At 39.8% G+C, this 26,136-nt stretch overlaps 1 protein-coding gene and 1 long non-coding RNA gene across 23 annotated transcripts in view; one reads left to right on the top strand and one right to left on the bottom strand.

The window, feature by feature from the left end:
• Nucleotides 1-17,022, bottom strand: part of ptprdb (protein tyrosine phosphatase receptor type Db) — a 202,082-nt gene extending 185,060 nt beyond the window's left edge. For all 22 annotated transcript variants that reach the window (XM_008416472.3, XM_008416463.3, XM_008416509.3 and 19 more), the window contains exon 1: nucleotides 16,914-17,022. The gene's annotated coding sequence lies outside the window, so the exon portion shown is untranslated. The remainder of the gene's footprint in view (nucleotides 1-16,913) is intronic.
• Nucleotides 16,965-26,136, top strand: part of LOC103469095 (uncharacterized) — a 33,917-nt gene continuing 24,745 nt past the window's right edge. Inside the window, exon 1 of the long non-coding RNA XR_014088256.1 lies at nucleotides 16,965-17,047. This is a non-coding gene — a long non-coding RNA (uncharacterized LOC103469095). The remainder of the gene's footprint in view (nucleotides 17,048-26,136) is intronic.

The raw sequence follows: 26,136 nt of genomic DNA, 5'->3' as shown, positions 1-26,136 counted from the left end.
TTGGCTGCTTAACACTGAAAGGCAAAACAACTTCTTACAAAGTTTGATGCTACTCTGAGGTAAATATTTTCACTGGAAGTGTGAATAAAATTTCACTAAGTCATGATTTATTTCCTACACACTGTGAGTGAGGTCAACTCCAGCCTCTCTAGTTTGGCCTAAAATATTTCTATCAAGTCCGCAAGAGAGTTCACTGGTCCTGCGTGGAGGCGGTCGCCACAGACTTCAGACAGGATCAGGGTAAGTCCCGCCCACTGACTAACTCCAGTGAACCCATCAGAGAAATATTAGACCAAAGTACGGACATAAAGACCGGAGTAGCTCACACAGAGTCTGTGGTAAATAAATGGCAACAATTTAATTGTTTTTGGAGTTATTCCTGCACTTTCCAACTGTGATATTGACCTTTGTAGCCATAGCAAACTTGAAATAGTTTGCTTTGAGTTGCTATTTGAAGCACCCAATCAGACGTCAGGGTGTCCATAGTAGCTGCCCTAGACCCACCCAGTGGGTTTGATGGGTGAATTTTGTGGTTTAAATTGATTAATGATGTGCCACAGAATAGGAGCATTAAATAATCAATCATTTAATTAAGGCACATAAAATTAATTCTATATTTATTAAATTATTTCTGTAATTTCAGTTTTAATAAGTAATGACGTTTAAATAATTATTTTGTGAGATAACCATTTATTGTAATTTGGCACTCTCCACTCTCCATGGTGATGACCAACTCTGGAAATACGAACTGCTGTAATGCTAAACCGATTTGGATTTATTAGTCAACTTTCCAAGTTCATGACACCAAAAACACAGTAACATCACATATACCTAAAATACATGTATTCTTCATAAATGCTGCATAGAAGCAACCCAGCAATATCCATCAGGGATGCCACACAACCTCATGCAATTCTATGTGAATGCTCTGCTGTATTTGTGGTGATGTGGAGAATAAGGATTCAGTCCCAGTGGTCTGCAGAATGCTTGAGGTGGATGACACGGCAGGAGACTTGGCACCCTTTTTCTGGCTCCGTTGCTTCTGGCACATGTTCTGGTCATGTTCCAAACTCTGACGGTGCCTTGAATGCTGCTGCGGGTGCCCTGAACTTGCCTCTGCCCTTGTCTTTTTTATTTATTTATTTTTTTTATCTTGATTTGAATTTTGTTTTTTTTTCTAGTATGTTGATGGGCAATGCACAACTGTTGCTTGTTTTGAGATAATGTCAAGAATGAATCACAAATACAGTAGTGATCCTCCCCTTTGTACACACAAGTAAATGCCACAGATATGATATCAGCAACAGCACAAGTACAAAAACGATCAACAAATGAAAACTTGGAGATCGAGACGCTATGGCAACATGACACATGCTGTAAAACATTGTAAATGTCCACATATCTCCCAATATGCATGCGATACATGAACCTTACCAACATTTTCATATAAGTATATGTTGTTGTGTTTTTAAATTTCGTTGTGTTTAATGATTTGTGGATGTGGTTTTCACTTCAGGGCCAACATAAAACTCCTACTAAATTCTTCTAGGACAGCGTCCAGCTGCTAATTTTGTTATTATTAATTAGTTTTAAGCTTATTATGACTCCCTCTCAGTGCACTTGGAATACATTTTTACCTGGTGCACTTGACAGTTTTTACTCAGTTTTAATTATTTCAAATGTTGGTTTATTATACTCACGACTAGTTAGGTGTACCAAAAGGAACTCTCGTTAGCCTTTATGTTTTATGCATTTCGGTCAAAGATGTTTGTCTTTTTCCTTCACAGGTGCTTCAACGTGGAGGGCAGAGCAGGGGAGTTGTTTTGTTTTATGGTAAGAGGTTTTATTACACACAGGTTACTGGATAAATATTTTAGATTAATAAAGATGGAATATAAAAAGGATTTTTGTTTCAACTGAAAGAGCACAAATTGGCACATTTCTGTTCTAATCTACTGTCGGTCCTTTGCTATAAAGAGTCTGACCTTTGCAAAGAATGAGGCAGTGTTTTATGATACTCTTGCTTAATGATAACCATGGTGGATTTATATAATACACAGAGGGATAAAGCATAGGTAGGATGCTTTATCTTGCGACTCAAAGCGCACACTATTAGGAACCCGCCAAGAGAGAAGTGACAGCGAGAGGAAGGAGGGAGGAGGAGGAGGAAGAAGAGGAGGCGATGGTGTAAATGGGGTAGGGGCTCTGCAGGAGAAAAGGAGACTTGCTGCTGCTACATTATTGAGAGGCGGCTAAACCTTCTGTGCTCGGGGAAATCTGAGAAGGTAAGAACAAAGATGGAACCAGCGCATAGGTGAGAGATGGGGCGGAGATGAAAAAAGAGAGGTGGTGAAAGATAGAAAATAAGCAAAGGTGAAGAAAAGACGGACAGTGATGTATAGGTGCATTGCTGGGCAGTCCGCTGCAGCGGTCCCAGGTGTGCGCTGTGTGAGGAATTAGGGGGAACAATGTGAAGTGACGAGGGAGCCTCAGAGGGCTGACCGTGTTTTTTCTTTTTTTTACTTCCGCTGTATCAGGAGGAAATACCTCTTACTAATCAAAATGCCGTTCTTCTGTTTTCAGAGAGATCAAGAAACAAAAACTGACAAGAAGCAAAGGGGAGTAATAAGGGAGAGATAATGAGCTATGAAACTTGCGTGTGTGTGTGTGTACATGTGTGTATTTATGTATGTGCGCATCTGACTTAATGTGAATCCAAAAAGTGGATGAAAACCAAGGCTTTGGCTTTTTAATCAGCCCCATCAGCACTGCATGGGGACTCTGAGAAGCTTTCATGTGTAGTTTTCTCTCCGCGCGTATACGCACACACACAGACACGCACACACAGACACACCGAGAAGCACACGTACGCAAAGCATCCCCTCTTGCCTTGTGTTCTAAATTTACACCTAACAGGAGAACAGGAAAATGGGGGAGGAGGCGAACCGAGCGAAGATGGAGAGCGGAGGAAAAGTGGAGGAGGACAGGATGGCGGATGGTGGAGGAGAAGTGCACATAAGTGGTGGAAGAAGTTTAGACAGATATTAGGATTAAACAAATCTAAAAAGAGCGAAATGAAAAGGAGCGGAGCCAACTTGGATTTAGACGGCAGGCAACAGAAACTGTGGTAAGGAAGAGCTGGAAAGAGTTAGACAGACCGGAAGACGGAGAGGGAGGGTAGAAGGACAGCGGTATATTAGTCAAGGTGTCCAGTCTATGTATTGCCTGCTGTGCAATACCACCCCTCTGATTTACTCTGCCGAGTGACAGATGAGAATGAGCAGGAGAAGAAGGGGTTGGGGGTGGGGGGACACAGAGATGAGGAGGAGGACGGAGGTCTTGCTATGAGCGTTTAGGCCAAATTAACGGCACCTCATAAATTAGACTAACAGCCGAACCAGCCAGTCTGGGAGGGGAGGGGATGTGACTGAGTGCGAGTGTGTACAAGTGTGTCCGTGTGTACACAAGAGAGCAGGCACACGTTGCTGAGAGTTATGGCACATCAAGGGGGAACAATTTGAACCAGTGCAAACAGATCACTGTCTGATGAAGCCGTGATATCCAACCACTCACTCATACCGACACAGTCTCCTCTGGATTATCATGCATGCCAAAGTGCTCTCTCCTGCACTCATGATCTGAAACAACACACCTGCATCTTCTTTCTCTGAAACAGGATTAATGTAAGTGGACCTGCACGGTGGATGAATATGCCTTCAGTAATGTCTGGTTGCTGTTTAATGCACAGCGCCTTGCAGAGGTGTTCGCAATCCTCGTACTTTTCACATTTGTCAAAGTACACACAGGGATTTTGTGTGATTGGCCAAAATTGAGAGTACAAATCTAAAAAAAAATTTTTTTAAAAAGTGTAGCACCAGAGCAATTAGATGTGTCAGTCTTTCAAGTTTTGTGTCTTGCTGTAGACTAAACTTTTTGCCCATTCTTGTATGAAAAGTAGCTCAAGCTGTGTCTGATTGAACAAAGAGGATCTGTGAGAATCAGTTTTAAAGCGTGGGCCTTTCGTGAAACTTAGGAACCACAACCACCCACGAAAACGTACAATCCACAAGCACTTGAAATAACCTCTAAAAACGCTCTGTTCATTACAGTTTTACTAAAACACAACTGCTGAATTTTGACGCGCAACCCTTCCTATGAAAATGGGTTATTAGAAACCTTGATGTGCTATCTGAAAACACCAATAATGTATTCCCTCCAGTGTGCTTCCTGCATCCTGCCTTGCCTTCTGCTGCTGCTTGTATTTCCAGACTGCTCACACATATAATCTCCAGGCGTCTCCATGCTCATTCTGGCTTATCCTGGTTCAAGAATGAGCCAAAAACAACAAGAGTTTGGTTTGAAAACTTTGGACTACTGTGAAAACATGGCACCATGTGCAATATGCCAACTCCATAAAAGGCCACTACATTATGCAAAAAATACTGAGCATGTTCTTGAACAACAATTTCCAAAGTGTGTACCGGCTGGATGTGTGTGGAAGAATGGCGTCATGATGGAGGACGGGACAGGGGGTCCTGATTTATCCAGTTCTTCTATTTTCATTGATTTGTGGTGAAAATATTACATACCAAACTAGTGTTCAAGCTTCTAACATGGGAAGCAGAACATGTGGTGTTAAACCATCTCAAAGAAATAACCGCAGGTGTGGCATCCAGCTCGAGTCTCAACTTGAAATGGCAGTGCAAAATCTGGAGGAAAACCTTCCACCCAATATTTCCATTGGGAGGAAATATTGAAATTATTTTCCACCCAATGACAGATTAGGAGTGAAAGAGTTTTATAGAAATGGAAATATGGAAACAGGATATATACCAAATCCAAAGAGAGCAGAAACACAAGAAAGTAACACCAACTAAGAGACAAATGCCAAAACGAGATGAACACCGCCTGACGGATGTCATTACAATGAATGGCAAAAGAGACCAGTTAGTTAGGAATTCCATGACTTTAAAGCTACAATTATTAAATCACACAAGATGTAATAATTTTAGCAATCTACAAGAGGAGAAACATTATAGCACTTTATGACCCTTGCTGCACTCTTTTCCTGTGAAGATCTGTCTGTTTTATTTCCTGTTTTTTCTGTAGCTTTTTTTTTACCAGATGTAAGAAATTCTTGAATGTCAGTTTTTTCCCAAAAGATGATATAGGCAAAAAGTTTTTTTTTTTTTTTTTTAAATCACTTTTGGCAAAAAAAAAAAAAAAAGACTTTAGGAAGTTGACAACATGTTGAAAAAATTAGTAGAAGTTAACAACATCTACAACATGTTGGCAAAATTGTGCAGATGATGAAAACCTGTTAAAAACATTTGCCTGCTGTCTAGTGATGTTACCCGTTTTGCTTTATATATCAGTATATACTGTATATATTTTTGCAGCTGTGCATTCTGCAGTGCAAGTGCATACTTATATAACAATTTTAAATATAATCTTAAGGAAAAACAAGGTTGCAAGAATTTTACCCTACTTGTGTTATATGACCGGGGTGAATACAGCCACTAAAGACTTTGAATATGACTTCATGCTACACAGCTCCATCAGTTTTGTGATCAGATAGACACGACTTGCTGGAAAAACCACAATATTCAACCACAATTCATATTTTTGTTTACATTTTATAATAATTAAATAATGAAATAAATTAAATTATCCTGTTGGTGAACATGTTGGAATAAGCTGGCAGACATATTAAATGCCAAAACTGATACATTGTTCAAATGATAGTATCTGCTGAGCCCTGGAACTGAAGAATTTCTTTTTATCTCTGCATCAGCTAAAGACATTGTGAAAACAACTTTAGTCCTATAAAGACATCAACCTTCAATGCTGTCATGATTCCAACTTTACAAGAATTACCTTTTGCCAATTTAGAGGTAATTTCAAGTGCACGAACAAGTTTAGTCGGAGGCATTTACAGAACGGGAACATTCTGCTCACACTCGGCTCAGTGCAAATTTTATTACCCTTTAGATAATGTATGTTTTCTGGTACAATTGCAGTGACTCATAACATAAATCTTCCCTCCCGTACGTTATTTATGTCAGCACCTCTACATTATGAAGAAATGTTAACTCTGTCAGAAGTGCAAGCACTTGCCGATCGCTGTGTGATTACAGCACTGCTTGACTGAGTGAGATAATAATATAACCGCACACACACACAGGCACGCGCACGCAGTCCCATCCGCACACCAATCTTAGAGGGACGGAGTTGATGCTCAGTGATTAAAGTGGCATGCTTCTGAGTGTGTCACCTGGGTTCTGCTGTATCTTAAATCAGGACAGTGGGGCTCAGATTGGGTATTGACTGGCCTGCAGAAGTCTCCATCCATCATGCTGAGAAACGATAGCGCGGAGGCCGCCCCTGAAGTAGCCATATACCACCGATGTCGCTCAGTTGGCCGGCCGAGGTGACGCAGGGTTAGGCTGGAGGCGCGGAGAGCGGGCAGAGAGGTGCGGCTCACAGGCAGATCCAGGCAGACAGGCAGCATGTCGGCTGTCAAAATACGGATAAACACTCCGAACACGAGCCAATGCGAAGCCGAGTGCACCTGTGACAAACACTGGCTGACAAACACATATGCTCAGACATGAAGCACTTATCATATGAGATAAGGCTCCCTTCTCCGTCTCTTTCCTGCTGTCTGTCACTCTCTGCTCCACTATCAGAAACAGCCATACACAGCAACACACACCGCACTCCGTCTTGAGGGCCTGCACAGCATCTTTTGACTATGTGCCTAATGATAATAAATGAGCCATCATGGGCGGGAAGAGAGGCACTAAGTCATTTCTTTCATCGACAGGAGGAAGACTGGGAGCCCCAAGGTCACCCTACTGTCAGCATCACTCTCCCAAATGACTCCTTGCGCTCTCTTTCTCTCACACATCCATGTGTGTTCTCAACAGAAAAAGTGGCACGAAGAGCCCCATAACACCAAACGATCTGCCAATTGAGAAGCCCACATTGATTTTCTCAGTTTTACCAAATAAAACCCCATGGATGCAGTTCTGAACTAAAGATGGTTCAAATGCAGAACTGAAACACTTATGGTTTCAATTCTGCATTCAAACGTAGGTGGGTCATTATATTAGGAGGTATAATATAACCAACGATGACTTCAAAAATCAGCTACACCTGAAACCAGAGGACCAACTAAAGTGTGAATGAAGCCACTACAGAGTTACTATACATTACTGGTAGCCAAACCAGATCTCGAAAACGTCGTAGTTTCCGTCTCACAAAAGCGTTATCTACAGTATTGGCATATAGTTTAGATTTGTCCAACTCACTGTTTTATTATCATAATCCCCAGACATGCACACAAATGTTGTTTGAGAGTCTTGTTCTGAAGTCAGAAGGGAAGTAGCTTCTCTTGTGTTGATGTATTAAACTAACAAAGACTGCTTGTTGGTTAAGCTAACACTCAAATCCATAAACACAGAGTAGGCTTCCAGTAACAATCAATATTTTATGCAGCTGATTATAGGTCACCGGATAGAGCATTTTCAAAGCTTTTTGGAGCATTTTAAAATGAGACAATCGTAAAAACCATAACATATTATGGAAACCTTTGGTTTTTAAAGTTATGACTAAAAGTAAGCTAACTAAAAGTAAGTAAGTATTTTAAATTGTTCTAAAAAAAATACTGTCTGGAAAAGTTCTGATCATGGTATGGAAGCTAAAGGAGCTCCGTCGCCACTCGTTCCGAGGTAACATGTTTTAAAAACATTATTAGCTGGCTCATAAGATGACTTTGATAAAAGCAAACAGTGTTTTAATTTTATTTTGAATCTGTCTGAAAGCCACATTAAATCCTGGATCCGTATCTAGTTGCATTGTAAAAAGCCAGGTTTTATATTTGACATGTTCCAAATACCTCACTTCCAGGTAAAGTTGTCTTTACCTGGAAGTCAAGCCCAAAGGAAATCTTACATGCACATATTTAACTACTTGCTAGAAGCCATCAATTTTCAAGTGTAAATGCCAGTTGAAATGAGATGGTGGCACAACGACGAGTGTCAACTTTTGCGAGAAGGTGGATTACATTTTCACATTTTTACCTGTGACAGGTTGCATCTGTGGTTTAGGTAGAGGTTGCAACCTATTATGACAAAAGAGCACAGATTAGTAACTGCTATTTCATGCCAAGCATCTTTACCTGCTCTGGGCGGAAGAGTACCACAAAAGCTGTGAGCTTTAACCGTTAGGAAGACAGCACCAGATCAGATCAGAAAAAAGTCAGGAGAGCATTGCATAACGGATGTCTTCGTGACCTTCCTGACCCTCCTCACTTCCATTCCTCTCCCTAATGAGCTGCAGCATATTGTCATCTCTCCGAGTCTCAGATCGGAATTCAAATCCACACAAGGCAAGCCAAGTGAATTTATCCAGCCAAAGGACACACACTAAAGGAGTCCAAAGCAGCCAATTTTTTATTAATACCATGCTAAAAATATAAGTTTGTGGGAGAGATGAGGCATCAGAGGACACGGCAGTGGAACGAACAGGAAGGTAGCGCCTTCTTTTTTATCTGTGGGAATTCTCCTCACACACACACACACACATGTGCACGCACGTATGCATGGGCGACCACACTCACATATATACGTTGCAAGTTTGGACTTGAGCTGTAGAAAGCTAATTTGCACCACATTGAAATGCATCTCAATTAAAGAGAAACACATCGAGGTGCCAAGGGAGGAGAGAGATGTGAGAGAACGAGGGGTGTGAAGCAGAAAGTGTGTGAGCGTATGAGAGTATTAGAGGGGTGGGTGGGTATGTGCGAGTGTGTGTTCTCAGAAGGGGATAGCTCAACTGTATCTGGCAGGAGAAGAAGAAGAAAACAGAGAGAAAAGTGTGTGTGTGCGTGTGTGTGTTTTTTTTAAACACACTCTTGGAAAAAACATTTCATTTGAGGATGAATCAGATTTAGAAAAAGGGTGTGAGGAGGTTTGAGGTGCAGCAAAAATCCCAACTAACTTCAACCTTGTTATCACCACCTCTTTGGTTTGGCGCCAGCACACCGGGGCTGTCCCTGCTAAAACTGTGTTTGTGCTCAGCTATTTTTAAACCCGAGGCCATGTACTGTTTGACAGAATGGGAGGATAGCTGCAAGACGCAATAAGGTTTTTGACTAATTGCGTTAGCAGCCAGGATTTTACCTCTGTGTCTTTGAGATGCTTTATTTGTCTCATCTGCCTGTGCTATGTGAGCGAGAACATGTAAGCGTGTTTTATATTTTATCTTATATGCATCTTTGAGAACAAACAACTGGGGAAAAAAAAAAAAAAAAAACTCACAATCTGGCACATAAAAAAATAAAAAATCTGCAGTTGTTTGTAATGTCACGACCATTTTGCATGGATTGTCAGGTTCTTATAAGAATGCGCCCGTACCAACCCAGCGTCTTAACAAAAACACTTAATACAATTACAGCTCTTCCATCAAGTAAAAGACACTCAACTTGTCTACATCTCGCAGAAGCTCTTTAAGCAGGTGTTTGCGTCTGTTCTAGCAACAAAGCTGACAGAATGAGGAGCACTCACGAAAAGAAAGAGCTTTTAATCTTATTCTGATGTAAGATGTAGCAGAACCCTATTCCTGACTGCAGCACTGTAACACCATTATCACAATGACGTCATGCACCTGCCAGAGAGAAAAATAAACACAAAGTGTCTTAAAGCCTTCCAGGCTTGAGATACACATCATTTATGGCTTTATATAATGATATGTTCAAGCTATAGAATTTAGGCAGTAAGATATGTCACTTTTTACATTACACTGGGCTCGAAAGTATTTGCCCTTTACAAATTTGTTTTAAATATTTTTTTGTAAAATTTATTTCAAATCATGTGACAAACTGGCGACCTGTCCAAGGTGTACCCCGCCTCTCGCCCGAAACATTCGCTGGAGATAGGCACCAGCAACCCTCAGGACCCCATATCCCGACAAGGTTGTGCAGAAAATGGACGGACGGACGGAGATGGACGGACAGACGGATGGATAGTTTTAAATCAAACAAAATTTTATATCAGACAAAAATAAGAAACATAAATCAGAATGCCTCTTTAAAATTATGGTTTCCGTTTATGAAATAGAAAAGCTATCCAAATCAAACAACCCCTAGATGCAAAAAATGTAAGTACACCCTTTGTCAAATACATTAGCTATGATCAACCACATTTTACTTTTACTATGTACATCAAGGCCTGATTAGGTCAACACATCAAGCCCTGATTTAAAGAAAGAAATTGAGACCGGATCAAAGAAAGTTATGGGCAGCATTCAGTCTGTAAAGGACAATAACGTATTTTTAAAGCTTTTAAGAAACCTGCAGACCACAGAAACAGCCATTGTCCACAAATGAAGAAGACTTTCCTCCCAGGAGTGCTTGGTCTGCCATTATTACTTCAAGATATCAAAGACATTTGGGAAAATATCATGTTGACAGACTTTTAGAAAGTCAAACATGGTGGTGGTAGAGGGAAGGTTTAAGGCTTATTTGGTCCTTCAAAGTCCGGACTGTTGAATTCTCCTCTCAGAAAATCAGAAAATTCTCTGGCCATCAATTTAAAACATTAAGCCCAAACTCACTAATGCAGCAGGACAACAATATAAAACACATCAGCAAATCATTATCTGAATAGGTTTTGGAATGGCCTAGTTAAGCTCTAAACTCGACTCTTAACGACTATAACAAAACTATTCTGCAAAGAAAAACAGCCCAAAACTCCTCTACGATGATGTTAAATACTGTAAAACATTGCAGGATATCGCAATTGCTTAATGGTTTTTATCATCATCAAGAATTGCAGAACTAGTAGCTAGGTTTAGAGAGAAACTACTTTTTTCCACATAAGGCCAGGTTGCTTTTAATAGCTTTTTCTCAAAATAAATGAAATCATCAATTGTCTCCATCAGTATATTTGTATTTAGGTAAGAAAATCAAACACTACTAATAAATAAAGGCTCCTGGAGCCACAAAAACCTTAAAAAAAATTAGGTTAGTCATTTGCTTCAGTTTAGACAACATGTCAAACAAAAGGTAAAAATTACCAGAATAATTGACATTGGTTTAAATTGCATTTTGACATGGAAATTAATGCTACCCATGGCTGGTGCCAGGGAATCTGACAGGCTTTTCATCCCTTCTTGTTTATTTGCCTTCACTAATTTGCGCCTATAGTTATCTCCAGAGAAAAACTGGCTCTGCTGTTTCAGTGCTACCTCTCTGCTTTGCTAGTGCGTTATCTATGCCTTATGTCAGATGGAGGGATAAAGCTGCAGCTGCAGCACTCGGACCCAAGTGTTCAAGAGCTTCAGCAGTTTCAGCAGATTTTTTTCCCCACTATATTTATTTTAAGGAGTGTGGAACTATGGTAGATGTTATAGTACAATTGCCTTTGATAGCTGAACAGGAGAGCAGTTTCTTTTTCACATTAACAATGTGAGGTTATCCTGGAAAAAAATGAATGTGTGAATATGCATTTAGATATGTTAATTGGACTAGAGAGCTTATAAGTGAGAAATTGTGAAAATGAAGAGACCAATGAAAAATCATCCTCATGAAATAAGTACAAACATATTCAATTCATAAGAATGAGACAAGATGATTTTAGCAATACATTTGGGAAAACTAGGAGTTGCTATTTTTAAAGTGTTCATCACAATCCTGAAGCCAAAATAACGATAAGAAAATTCTCTATTTTATATTTTCACAACCAAAACAAAACTTTCAATAATCTGTGTTCGAAGAATATGTTCATCATAGAATTAATCCAAGTATTTCAGATTTTGAACGAGAGATGATCTAATGCTACTCATGAAAAAGCTCTTCATTTTAGCATTGACAGGAAATTACAAAGCAGACGCCAACTTCAGCAGAGTTAGAGGCAAACAATTAGCCTGCCCAGCTTTTCTGACAGCGCTCGCAAATTGTTCAGTTCTTGTCTGACAATCTGTCAACTTGTTGTAAACCACTGGGGAGAAACAAGCAATTTGATGGGGCCTTTTCAGTAGTTTTGTTCTAAGGTGTTGTTGTCCAGTCGGTTGAGAAGTCTGTATTAGCTGAAAACATAAACACAAGCTAATACAGCAGTCTAAAGTGCACACCTTTAGATAATTCATAATAGCTCATTATGCAAACAGCAAGTGGATAATAGAAACACTGATTTCACTTTGTTGAAAAATATTGTGGTTTTGTATTATTATACCCCTAGTAACTAAGTCTTTTTTATGTTTAGACGGAAAGCAGAGAACGTCTAATACGGGGATGTTGTGGGACACCTTGCGCTTTAAAGAGTTAAACTCCTCACCCAAAGATGTTTGGAGTTTGGAGGTTAAAGTTGTCTAGATTAGTTTTACATTGATCAAATCATTTATCTTGGAGACGGGTTCATGGTGTTACTCAAAAAGAGACAAGCTCCTTAAGGGACTCAAAATCAACAATGTTGACCTGAGGTGGGTTCTCTTCTGCACAAGTGGTCTGAAACAGTGGCCCTGAAATGCTAATCACACTTCAACACAGACAACAGCTTTCCTAAGTGCAGAAGTTCATTCCTTTAATCTGCCAGATAATTAAACATCTCAGCATGGGTACTATTCAGATAATCAGTTTTGCAGCTGTCATTATGGGGACCAATACCAAACCTGTCATCATAATCACCTGCACAGCCATCAGTGACACCACATCAGCTCATCGTCGGAAGATACATCTCATTTTTCACCTGACAAGAAAAACCGATGGGGTGTACCGAAACTAACTGATTGGTTCATAGCATGATTGCACGGCCAAGTCTACAAGACGAGGCTCAAATTCTCTGGTGAAACGTCTGTGTGGATTCCCTGACTGAAATTCATCTAAACAGAGTGCTGGAGGTAAATTGAGGAGTGAAGAGGCCGGACACTTTCCAATAAAAATGAGTTTTCTTTCATTCATTACGATGCCTGCTTGAGACATATCATCTCTTCACATATTTCATTTCATTTTTTTCCCCACAAGCTTAACAGAGACACAAAACAGCAGAACCTCAACTGTTGTCCAACATTTTTCAGACATGTCGCCTTCGCAGAGAATTGCCAAAATTTGAGTCTTACATGAGCAGTCTTGTTACCTGGCATGGGCCGGCATGAAGAAATCAATAAAGGCACTATGGGTTTACAATATTACAGTTTTAACACAAAAATTTAAAACAAGAGTTATGTGATTGCTTGTCAGTATTATTTTCAACAGTGTTTCCTGTTAGAATGACGAGTGGCTCCCCTGCAAGTTGTAATCAAACTATCCTGTCATGTATTCATGCGTATGAATAAATGTATGCTAAGCTTAAGGAAATGAGGAGCATTCTGTGGAACAATAAGTTCAGTCATGTATATGAAGTATGTGTGTTGCTGGTGATGGTCCATATGCAGTTTGCATATGGAAGTGAACTGATCTTCATCGGCACAGACATAGTGTCTGTATAGGGTACTTTGGGATTAAATGGTTGTATTATTGGCTTATTGATGTGGAATTTGCATGCAATTTACAGTAATCTAGGAGCAGTGGAGCATTTTAAGGTTTAAATACAAGGCGTTTTGACATGCCTAAAAACTGGCAACTTGGCTTGGTCTAACGTCAAGTTGTGTGTATTACAGAAACAGATGAGTAGTAAAGTGATACTGTGGCATTATTCAACTAGAGCTGCATGCCTTGCCTATTGCAGGCAAGGCAGAGTTGCAATAATGTCATAGAGGGTTTAGTTTTCACAACCTGACTGTCTGTATTCAGTTGAGAAATATTTTCAAGGAATTTAACTGGGCTTTTTATGTAGGTAAGAAAACCCCCCAGCAGACTTCATCAATGATCTGATCAGCAGTGTGCAACAACAGGTGAGGTGGTAATAATGCAATTACTCCATACTGATACAGCTGGAGAAAATTCTGGTTTCACAGTTTCAACCTCTTATTAGCCCACTATTCTGTTATCTATGTTGGAAAACACATCAACAGATATATTTTTAATTTTTTTACATATTTTCTACAACTGTCTTACATTAGCCTAAGTGCTGCCTTAAATTTCAAACAGGCTGAAATATGAGGAAATTATTTTTTTTTTTTTGTGTTTAAATCTGTCATTAATGCTGACAGGTTAAGACAATGTAAACAAATGACATTCCCATGTATTGCAGTGGACTTGCCTCAACTTGCTTCTGGTCTTAATAAAGAAATTCACTCAGTAGTTAAGTTTAGTCATCACAAATTCGGTGTGAAAAATATTACCTCAGTGAAAAGCAATAGTTGTATTTCGAGTGTCATTTAGGACCTATTAATAACTCAGTGAAACCATAGTATTGTTGCTGTTCTCCAAAGATCAATTTCTGACAGCAGTTATTGATATGGATCTGTTGTGGTGTGCTATGTAGAAATAGTGGAATAAGCAGGCATCCGACTTAGCTCAGCTTCAGTTCTCTCTTTAATTCTTTCTTCTTCTTCTCACATCTCCCATACATAGTCAAGAGCTCCCCCTGCTGTCCTTTTCATGCAATAACAAGACATAACAGGATCACAATGGGGTTAACCTGGTTAAATAAAGGAAATGAAGAAAAAAAAAAAAAACAGGTGTCAGAATGAAATTTTCAGGAACATCCTCTGTGGAGTGTAAGAAGTTCTCCATAGGTGTGAAAGTGCGCATGTGCAGAACATATGGCTGCAGGGACTGTTCTCCATATGCATGAGAAGATAACAAAGACAATGGAGGATAGCATTGCACTGTGTTGCTTCTTAAACTGTTCAGTTTAGTACAACTCCTGAAACAGAATATATAGGTGTGTTACATGAGCACTTAGTTTATCTGAGATAGGTTACTGTTTTCTAAATGAGGTGGAAGATAGTACGGTGGAAGCTAAGGGTCAAAAGCACATGTGCGTTTCAACCACATTCTAAAACTACAGCGCCACACAGTGTCCTGGCATGACAACTACAGAGCAGGTAAGGCGTCTATGCAATCTCATTTAAACATGGAACAATTCCCCAGCCTACATCCAAAAATACCAGCAGCTTCTGGGTAGCGGCCCTATGTAGGTGTAGTCTTGGTATTCAGCCTATTGAATGGACTCATTGGTGGATTTTGATATCGTTCAGAGCAGCATTATAAAAGGGGTGTGTGTACAGATCATAACCTACAATGTCACAAAGACAGTTCTATGTTGCTTTTATGCATTTGTAGTGAATAAGGAGACCACATTCTCTTCTTGTTGCCGGGAGAATGGAGACCGTTTTGCCTGCCTTATCTGCCTTATCCATCACAAATGATGTGGTCATTCCAAGTTCTATAAATGATGTTACTTCTATGACCACCTGCTACTACAGCATGCATGGTTGTAGAGAACTGTGGGCAGTGCACAGAAACAAGTCAGGGAGGGGCACTGCTGTGCCAACCTAAGCTTCATCCAGCCAGAACTTTTTCTGGGATCTCATTAGAAGCGCAGAACCAGCACGAAGGATAATTTTAGCAGTTCTGAAAATGTAACTTTTCAAAACTACGACACTGGAAGTTTTAATCCTCTTCTCTTTAGTATTTTAAAGTCTACAGAAATGTTTGTGTTCCTGCAGACTGTGACAGAATGTGACTGGGAAAACTGCTTACTAAAGTAACCCCCCCATCCTTTTCTTCCAAAACTTTGAGTTAGCATAATCTCTCTCTGTTCTTTTCCTCTTTTTGCTCTCTCATTCTTTACTTGCACACACATGAGCGAGCAAAGCCGTCTCACACACCCACACGGGCACACTTAAAAAAGACACACACACACACACACACAAACACACATCCCTACATACAGTGACAGCCCCATACTGTAATTAAGCAATAAAACGAATCAGCAAATTACTCAGACAACCTCCACGGGGCACTTTGTCTGGTCTTCACTGGCCTCTTGATCTGCCCTTGATGACACCGCTTATGAACCTTTAAGCGGCCCTCAGCTGTGCTCGGCCGCCTCTGATTGAGAAGTCATCACATTAAGTAAGGACTCTATTAGCTCAAATGGTGGCATGTAACCAGATAATCGGCTGTGGACAGCAAGTGTGGCTATGTGGGAGGTGAGATGCTAACGGATGGTGTGTGGGAGAGTAATGTTTTATGTTGGAGGAAGTGTGAGATCTCCATTAGAGACAAGTTTAATTGATAAACAGGACAATTAAAAAAAAGCAGCAAATGGCCCAGTAGATGCCTTCTTACAGCACAGCCGGGAGTGTGTCACCACGTATAATGAGCAGTAATGGCACTGACAATAAGCACATCTTAAAAAGAGCCTGTAAAACCGTATTAGATAATATGATCATTGTAGAGGCATTAAAGACTAATAAAAAAAATCCTCCCAATAAAGGGAAGAAAGAAAGCAGCGCTTCCCTGAGGGATCCCGCAAATGTTTCTTCTCACAGTCTTCTTTCCTCTCACCCTAATCTCCCTCCTGTTCTCCCACACTCCGGACGGTATTATTTGACTCTCAGCGCGCTTCGTGATAGGAATACTGACAGCTAAATTGTCACAAGTGGCCACGTTTAATTCACATGCACAATAAGCGGGAACTAAGTGGGGTACGTTACAAAAATAAAGAAATAAATAAAAAGGAGGGGAGGGGAGGCGGGGGGTTTCCGAAAGAAGCGAGTAAGCAGTGCTGCGGCGTTTCTGCTTTTGTGCATGCAAAAAAAAACAACAACAACAACAAAGAAGAGTTGGTCTATTAAAAAATAAAAAAAAATAAAAAATGCACTTCAATAATTTGGCTTGCACACGCTGGGTTCTTATCATATCAGCACAACAGATGCAGCGCTTTGGATAGTATTCACCGTTAAAGGAAATGCAATGATTTTTTTTTTTTTTTTTTTTTAATGTAACTAAGTGAGCTCACCACAAAATCCAGATGAGCGCGCGATGTACGGAGAATCCCGAGGAGTTTCCCGTGTCTTTCTTCGCCTCAAGTTGAACACAGCGGTCGGATGCGGTCCCACGGTCCCGACTGTGAGAGCTAGGAGGAGAAACAAGGTAAGACATCATCTGAGAGAAAGCACGGCACAGAGTAGGCAATCGAGGTCAGCTAGACTCTTTGGAAATAAAAAAGAAAAGAAAATATCAATGTTGACACGTGTTTTTAGCTAAATAAATAGTTGATTTACCCCTTTAAAGGAGCCGGGACAGCCGCCGGAGAGTATTAGGAGAGTCGGAGGAAGGAGCGGGCAAAGGCTGCGGTTGTCAGATTTGACTCCAAACTAGTGCTGACGATGCGCGCAGAGATAAGCGACGGAGGAGAGAGAAAGAGAGAGAGAGAGAGAGAGAGAGAGAGAGAGATGCATGAGCTACACTGAAGTAGAGGGGCAGAAGAGGGAGACGACCCGTTGATTTTAACAACCCCCTTAAAAGTTGCACAAGTGGGTCAGAATGCGAACTCAGAACATCATATGAACCCCCCATGTCCAAACACAGCATGACTGAATCCTCTTACACTGACCTGTAAGACGAATAGTCATATGAAAACGAAGCACTCAAAAGGCAGCAGGATATTCAGAACCGAACAGAAGAACATTACCTGTAAACTGTAACTTTGCATTGATTTGATAAGTGACTACAAGTTGACTTTGATCAAGGTTTTGCAAACGCTCAATTAAATTAAGTCTATTTAACTTTTAGGTGTATTGTGAAGTTACTATTTTGACTTTAATCAAAATAAGTAAAACTTAAACTTATATTTTAAAGCACTTAATTTTAAAAAGTTGAGCGCATTAAATAATTTAGTTAATTTGAAGTGATATTATGTGAATTGTGTGATATTGGAGCCAGCAAGGTATTCCACAATCCATTGGACCACCAGCAGGAGGAATGAGTGAGATAAGTGCTGGAAATTTAGAGTCTTTTCAACGATTATCTGATTTGTCACTTTGTTTAAAGATGCTTAGGGGCAAGAAAGGATACTTCAAAGCTGCATCTATGCAATCAGTTCATCAAGAATGAGCCTGTGCCAGAGCTTAATGCCAGAATGCTCTGGCATTGAGCAGTACATCTCTGCTGGGCTTAGTATTTTTGGGTACGTACATTTACAGTAAGAACTTAATATAGTGATTACCCCTTAATGATCATAGCACTACACATTTCCTTATACTTAAAAATAAATTTGGTTAAAATGTTCATATAAACCTAATTTTGTGCAGTGTAAAGTTATATTTTTCATTGTTTTATTCAGCCAGCTCTGCAGGAGCAGAAACCACGGTTTCAGTTTGCAGGTAACATTTGAGATGACACCTTCCACTTGTCATCTCAAATGTATCTTTTGAAAGATCTCAAATGTATCTTTTGAAAGTGATTATTATGCAACAAATACACTTTCATTAAGTCAATATTTCCACCTTTAAATATGTTTTCTTGTTGGTCTGATGTATTATTCCAATCTTAAATGTCTTAAATGTTTTATGTTTTTATTCAATGTATGTGGAAAATCTGTAACGGAAATAAACGTACATTTGTCATGAAGATGGAGTAAAGACTGTAATGCAGAGGAGACTGAGGCGACGAGTTGGTGGTGAGTATTTAATGAAGAAAGTAAAAAAAATAAGAAGAACTTACAAACAGTTAGGTAACATGGAGCAAGAGCAGGGAACAAACAGGAATCATGGAGGAGTGGAGAAGTACAGGAGGAACCAGAGGAGTGAGTGAAAGAAAGGTGGTTAAATACTGGGAGAGAGAGTGAAAGCTGATTGGCTAACAAGTTGCAGGTGTGAGAGGAGGCAGCAGAAGACAAACTGAGGTAAGAGAGAATGGCACAAGGGGGCAAGGTAGAGTAAACCAACAGGAGATCTATGAAAATTAATCTAACTTTAACAAAGAATAACTAAAAACCAGGAATAAATAAATCTAATCTAACTAGAAAAACTAAGGAAGAACTGACCTAAAGTAAAACAGAACCAAGGCTGATTTAATAAGAATAACTAAGAAAAACAAATTAACTAAACTACAAACCCAAATGATCAATGATCCTAACACCTTAAACTTGCATTTAGCTTAATCCATTGCCTCTGACCAACCTTTCTTTGTGCTATGAGAAGCATCCCATCTTTGTGATGCTTCTTCAGCAGTGGCTTTCATTTTGCCACTCCTCCATAAAGGCCACATTTCTGGAATGAATGATTCATACTTTTCATCTAGACATATTTTTTTGATATGTTCTTTGGATCCCTTGAGATCCTTCACAATTACCATGGGCATCTTGACTGCTTCTCTGATGTCTACCTTATCTTACCTGTCAGTTTAGTGCAACAACCAAGTGATGGTAGGTGCAAATGGTGCCATGCGCCTTCCATTTTCAAATGATATAGCAGTGTCGTCAAAGATGTTTAAAGCTTGTGATATTCTTTCCTTTTTTACCTCTTCAATTTTTTTTACTCTTGCTCACCTGTCTGCTATATTCCATGATCATACCATTGAGGCCTTTACAGAACAGCTGAATTCATTCAGATATTAAAGTATAACCAACTGATTAAGGTTCATCAGAAGGCAGTTGGCTGCACATTTCTTTAGTGGTATCAGAATAAAAGGGGTGGTGGTGCTTTCCAACCTTTTCAGACTTCTTTGTAAAAATCTTTTACAACCTAGTGTCAATTTTCTTCCACTTAATTAACAATAAAAATAAACTCTTTGTCTGTTAAGAACACTGGTACCAAATAGTCTTGTTTAAAGATGCAAAATGTTTGGACCAAATGGCAACTATAGGTATGACGCTCAGTTCTTTAAATGATACAATGAGATGCTATGTAGCTTTTGTATTATTAGAATAAAATATTAGAATACTTGTCCTGGTTCTGTGAGAGGAGCCTGACGGCAAAACGTATCCACAAGCTTTACCTCATTACAGTCAAAGGTTTGAGCTGAAGTCAACACTTAATAATAAGGAAGAAAAACAAGGTTTTCACTTTATGCTCCTAAAGGTTTTGATGTATTCAGACATCCTAAGAAAATATTTCTACTTTTATTCTAACTATAGGTTAGATCTATTACACCTCGGGGTTTGCTCCTGTGGCATACAGCACTTGTGGTGATTTTTAAAACATTTATTTCACTAATAAAACAAATCTAACGTTCCACAAAAATTCTGTAGTTAATGCTTTCATACAGACACAGATTTTATTCATTTGGCAGAGGTTAGTCTGACATAATACAATTACTTTACACTCCTGAAAATAAAACGGGTTAAACTTGTAACTTTAAATAAAACAAAAGTTCATGGCTATTAATTATAATTTACTCATATTTGAGACCTGAAGTAGATGTTTTCACCGTGACATTTATCTGCTAATTTATTATATATACATTTTGTCAAAATGCAAACAAAAAACTTCAGAGTATTTTGTGATTCTATGTGATAGGTAAACACAAAGTTGTTCATAGTTTCAATCAAATTTTCTTGAAAAAACATTATGTGTGACAGACAAATATCCGAGTTTGCCCATGTCTTAGAAGGGTACCGTCCAGACCATTTTGTTCATGAGTCACTGTTCAGATACGCGCTTCATCCAGCCTTAATGTGCTTCACATATATTAGAAAGAAAAATAATCAAAACCTTCAGTTTGTATCTCTGCAACGCTAGAAAAAGCCACAATTCCAGAACAGGTTTTATCAGAGGGCCTGAGAACAACGGTCAATAAAATATATTGAAGTCTGAGTAACATGATAAAAAGTGGCATGAACACCTTGTAGGGCATTTTAGAGAGTGACAATTACAGCCACATACTGTAGACTTCTTACTAGCAGCAGTAAGCAAGAGCGTATAAACCATTAAACCACATAAGGATTAATGACAGAAAACCTGGCAAGTTAAAAAGCAAAGATTTTTCTTTTATTGTGTGTGTGTGTTTTTTTTTACCCTAAATGATAGGGTAGTGAAAATTGTAGGCCCCTGGGATTCAGTCCAGCTAAGCCAGTGCATTAAGGCGGCCATAATGACAGGAAACAAAAGTAAAAACTGAAAGCAGTTCTCGTGTAAAATCAACTGACCAAACCACCCTGCACGTATGTGATAAAGTAATTGCCCCTTAACCTAAATACTGGTTGTAAAACTTTTCACAGCAACAACTGCCATCAAGCATTTCCAACGCAATCAATTTTTTAAGTCTTTGTAGAGGATTTTTTTTACACTATTCTGGAGAGTCGTTTTTATTCAGCCACACAGCCTGTTGAGGTCATACAACAAAATTCTAATCAGATTTTATCTTTGTGGCTTTGAATAGGCCACTGCAAAACTTCCATTTTGCTTTTTTTCCCCCATTCAAACACACACTTGCTGGTGTGCTTTGGACCATTGTCCTGCTGAGCTTCAGGTTACAAACTGATTGGTGGATAAAATGCTTCAGGGTTTTCTAGTAGAGAGTCGAATTTATGGTTTAGTTAATTCTAACAAGCTGTACTGGTCTGAAATAGAAAAGCAACTTGAGACCAACACACTTCCTCCACCACACCAATGGACAGGAGGTATAACACTCTTTTTCTGAAATACTATGAGTGCTTGCTGTCCCAGATGTAAGGGATGCACATTTCAAAAAAGTTCCATTTCTGTCTCATTAGAACCCCTTTCCCAGAGAGAAACGGAGGAGGTGACCCCCAGTAGCCACAGTGCAGAAGCCCCAGGGGGCTGAAACAATGAGCCCATAGGTTCCGCCAACAACCAACTATGATCTAATCAAGGATACAGAGACCTGAGCCCTGAGGGTACACAACCCCACAGCAGAGGCCGACAGAGCCAGCGCACTCGACAGTCACCAGGGTGAGCCGATACATACCCGAGTACTCAGACACAGAGTGACATCAACGCTCGGGTGGGCACAGGCACCAGCCAGGAAAGGGGATTGTGACCTGGAGAAGTAGGTCCCATATCTGATAGGGCGTCCAGGATGATCCACAAACTCTGGGAAGGTTCACCAATGCTCCATGTTTCCTCCATCAGTGGACATTGACTGTGAAATTGTAATCAGCTTTACAAAAACTGTGGTTAAGCACGGTTAATTCAAAGAAAGCAATTACATACGTTTATACAAAGGGATCGGTTCGTTTGGCCAACTTTTCTCCCTTTAAAAGATGCATTTTGTGTACAGTTGCCCTGGCAGTCTCTAAATACTCCTTTATTGACTTCAGTCTCCTTTTTAATTGTGACGACTGCTATTCACAAGGCAAGAGTGGCAGATGCGGGGGAACGGAAAAGTATTGTAGGATGTGCAGGGGATAAGATTAGAAGGATACAGTAGGTAAAAAATAGCGGAAACCCACCACTCCTTCTCTGTCTGAGATGGGAGGAGGAAGAGGAGAATCATTCCAAGTGCTGAATCTTTTCTTTTCATATCACATTCCTGAGTCACCACTTCATCTGTCCACCTACCCCCAGTTTTCTTCTCCCGTGTGTCTCTCTGTGCCTCTACCTCTCATTCGTCTTTCCGTGCTTGCTTTTTCTCTCTCTCCCGTTCTCTCACAAGGAACACTGCTTGTTTGTCCATGCACCCAAATGTCTGCAACATCCTGCTCTCTATTTACAGAGCATGTGGGATGAAATGTGCGTGTGTGTGTGTGTGTGTGTGTGTGTGTGTGTGTGTGTGTGTGTGTGTGTCAGATTTGCACTTGTGCAACTTTGTGTATCTCCCTGTGTTTGTGGATTGGCTTTGTTTCCAAGTCTCTTTTTGTGATCTGTGCATTGAAATATTGATCCGTGTTTCTAATTTTGGGCCTTTCAAAATCTATTGTTAAACATGTGAAACTGGTTGAAGTAAAGGAGAAAACAGTCGCAGTGTGTCAGCTAGTCATTCTGATAATAAATCAATCCGGTCATTTTCATTTCACCTTGGAAGGGCAGAAGGGAGGACTCAGATAGGAGGGCAGGAGAGCATATTATAAAGCTTTTACCCCCTGATTTAAAGAGCAGAGCCCGCTTTTTTCCTCATGAAAGCTGCGTAGGCTCCAGAGCCGTTTATTTAAGACACTCTGGGAATGAAGCCTTGAGTAGATTTAGGTCTAAACCTGGATTTAGAGGTGATGAATCTTATTGCTACACAGCCTCTGTCATATCTGTATCCATCTGCCAGTCTTAGTTCTCTTTCATGAATCACCCTTTTGCAGCTAAGCTTGCCAGAGGAAGAGGGAGCAGAATAAACAACCACATGGATTCATTTTTTTTTTTGACAAAATTACAGTCTATACTCAAACAAGTGGCAGCCAGGAATAGTGATTGGTCGACAAAGTGAATGTAGCTATCAGCAGCGTAACAGAAAAATACCCTGTCAACAACGGGGCATAGCATCAACTTGAAGAAAAAATATTAATAAAAAATAAATAAAAGCAAGGAACAAGAAAGAAAGTCTAGGCTTAACTAAGCCTGTTAAGCCTAGGCTAAGCCTAGGCTAACAAACTGTTAATTTGGCAGCATTAACACAGACCCAGTTTCTAGTTTTACACTGTAAAAACAGTTTGGGTAAAAACAACCCAATTTGGTTTTCTAAACCGAGCAGAGGGTCAGATATGGGTCAGCTAAAGCCTGATTTGATTTAGCACAACAGATCTATATCGCAGGCTTGGAACCACAAGCCCTAAGGTCAGTTTGAGCTGGTTAGAAAAAAATGAGGCATTCAGATAATTTTAACACTGCACACAGTGTAAAAAGCTTGCAGAATCCAACTAAATGTCAAGACTTTGTGAAGGTTAAAAAACATGTTTTAATGATTATTTGAGTTTTACTTATTTATTTTAAACTACATACATAATTTTCACATTATTACTTTTTTTTAATGTGATGGCAGGGTATCAACAGTTTGGTCTCCCTACTTATAATCACACCCATATTAGGGGTTGCGTGTTCGGGCTGCAGTGGCGCAGTTGGTAGAGCTGTTGCCTTGCAGCAAAAAGGTTCTGGGTTCGATTCCCGGCCCCGGTCTTTCTGCATGGAGTTTGCATGTTCTCCCTGTGCATGCGTGGGTTTTCTCCGGGTACTCCGGTTTCCTCCCACAGTCCAAAAACATGACTGTCAGGTTAATTGGCCTCTCCAAATTGTCCCTAGGTGTGAGTGTGTGTGTGCATGGTTGTCTGTCTCTGTGTTGCCCTGCGACAGACTGGCGACCTGTCCAGGGTGACCCCGCCTCTTGCATGGAACGTTAGCTGGAGATAGGCACCAGCAACCCTCCCAACCCCACTAAGGGACAAGGGTGTAAGAAAATGGATGGATGGATGGTTGGATTATTAAGCCATTGTCATGGTATGTAGTGGTTGTTGGTGGACCCAAATGCAGAGAGGTAGCAGCAGCTTGTAGATTAGGAATATTTCATAAGAATAATGAACTTACAAAAATCACAGGGAACCGGGGCAGAACACAAACCATAAATCCAACGGGGGAAAAAAACAGAAAGGAGACATGAGGATATAACAGGAGGAACCAGAAAGGAGAGTGACCAGGAGAAGGGCTTAAATACTGTGAGGGTGGATGCTGGAACAAAAAACTTGGGCTGATGAGCTAAGGGGTTGCAGGTGTGAGGAGAGAGAGGGAGAGATAAAATGCCAAGGAAGGGTACACAATAGACGAGGAAATAAATCTAACACTAAATAAGAACTAGAGGTAAGAAACATAATTCTTAGCTGCTTTACTCAAGAAATATACATAGCTAGAAACATTAGCTATGTTTCTAGCTATGTTTCTGTTTTACTTTAGTAAAACAGAAACAAGACTGGTCTAATCAAAGAAAGAGTCGAAGGAACACAGAATAGTCAAACCTCAAAAATAACTCAAAACAACTCCAGGGCATAACATCTATTTTGTTTAAGGAGAATGAAAACTATTTCAGTATATTGAGCTTTGAATTTTATTTCATTTATTTATTTATTTCAAAAAGCTTTTTAAAAACAAAGAAAACCAGTAGGAGAAGAGAACACATTTGTAATCTCAACCAAGTACAAAGCAGTTGGCTTATCACTGCACTATTTGAAAAGGAGTAGGGAGACGTGAACACTTGCTAAATCCTACCTCTTATGTCAATTTAATGAAATATACCGGTTAGAAATTTATAGTATGTTATAGTATTTATATCCCTGTCCTGTTCAATCACTGCACTTAGTTACTGTATATATATTGAGCTATTATTAATTTATGTAGATAATTATTTCATGATGCCTTATGTATTTATTTAATTCTAAGCATTCTGAGCAACTGCACTGAGCAGTTAGCTTCCATACATGGTGTCTGCTTTATCCATGCCTCTACCAGGAACCCCAAAAGAAATTGCAGAAATTGTTCAGTTTCTAAAACCAGATTGTTTTTTTTTTTTTGGGACAGAGCAGAGTTTATGTATAATGCAAAACCTTTTGACTCATGTTTTGTTATTAAGCTTGTTTTCATGAGTCCATGTACATCAAAAAAGGTGTTTGCCCCAGGTGAAGCAAGTCACCTGGGACAGAATTACACTATACCCTTACATGGGCACGATTCCACTGTAATGTGTGTGTATACTTATTAGTAGTCAGCAGAACAGAAAAAACTAGCGGTACAGACTGAATTAACCAGAAAGCTTAATGTTGCACTTTATGGATACTGCTTCATTTCAACATTTCATTTATAAACTTCTCTTCCATGAACTCTCAATGCAAAAGGTGAAGGTATTTTTTAATTGTCATGATATCAATTTCCTTTGGAGTAGAATTCAGTGGAAAACTATTAACACAGCAGAGACAGACTCCTCCTCCCAGTGTCTTAATTATTCATTCCCCCGGGCTGTCATCATTAAGGCAAGCCAGACACTGGGACATATTTGGCATTATATTTTTAATGCAACAATAACCGGCTCAGCAAAAAAACCCACCACAGATTATTCACAGTGTGTCTTGGCACGGCTCCACATGCTGTGACACATTATTATACACCCCCTCTCCACCACCCTTCCTCTCTCTACGCCTGTCCTCTCCCCACACCCTTTTCTTCTTAATAAAGCCCCACTTATTTCTCAATCTACCTTTTCCCCTCTCGGATACTTGACTTCTTTCCCTCCTCCCAGAAATCAGAAGGAAACAACGCTGTGTTGTCATACATGTTCCGTCGATTTGCTCACGGGATCCGTATTTGTGT

The sequence above is a fragment of the Poecilia reticulata genome, chromosome 1 (genome assembly GCF_904066995.2).
Source record: "Poecilia reticulata chromosome 1, P_reticulata-male-v2, whole genome shotgun sequence".
NCBI lineage: Eukaryota > Metazoa > Chordata > Actinopteri > Cyprinodontiformes > Poeciliidae > Poecilia > Poecilia reticulata.
This window is presented reverse-complemented; position numbering and strand designations above follow the sequence as displayed.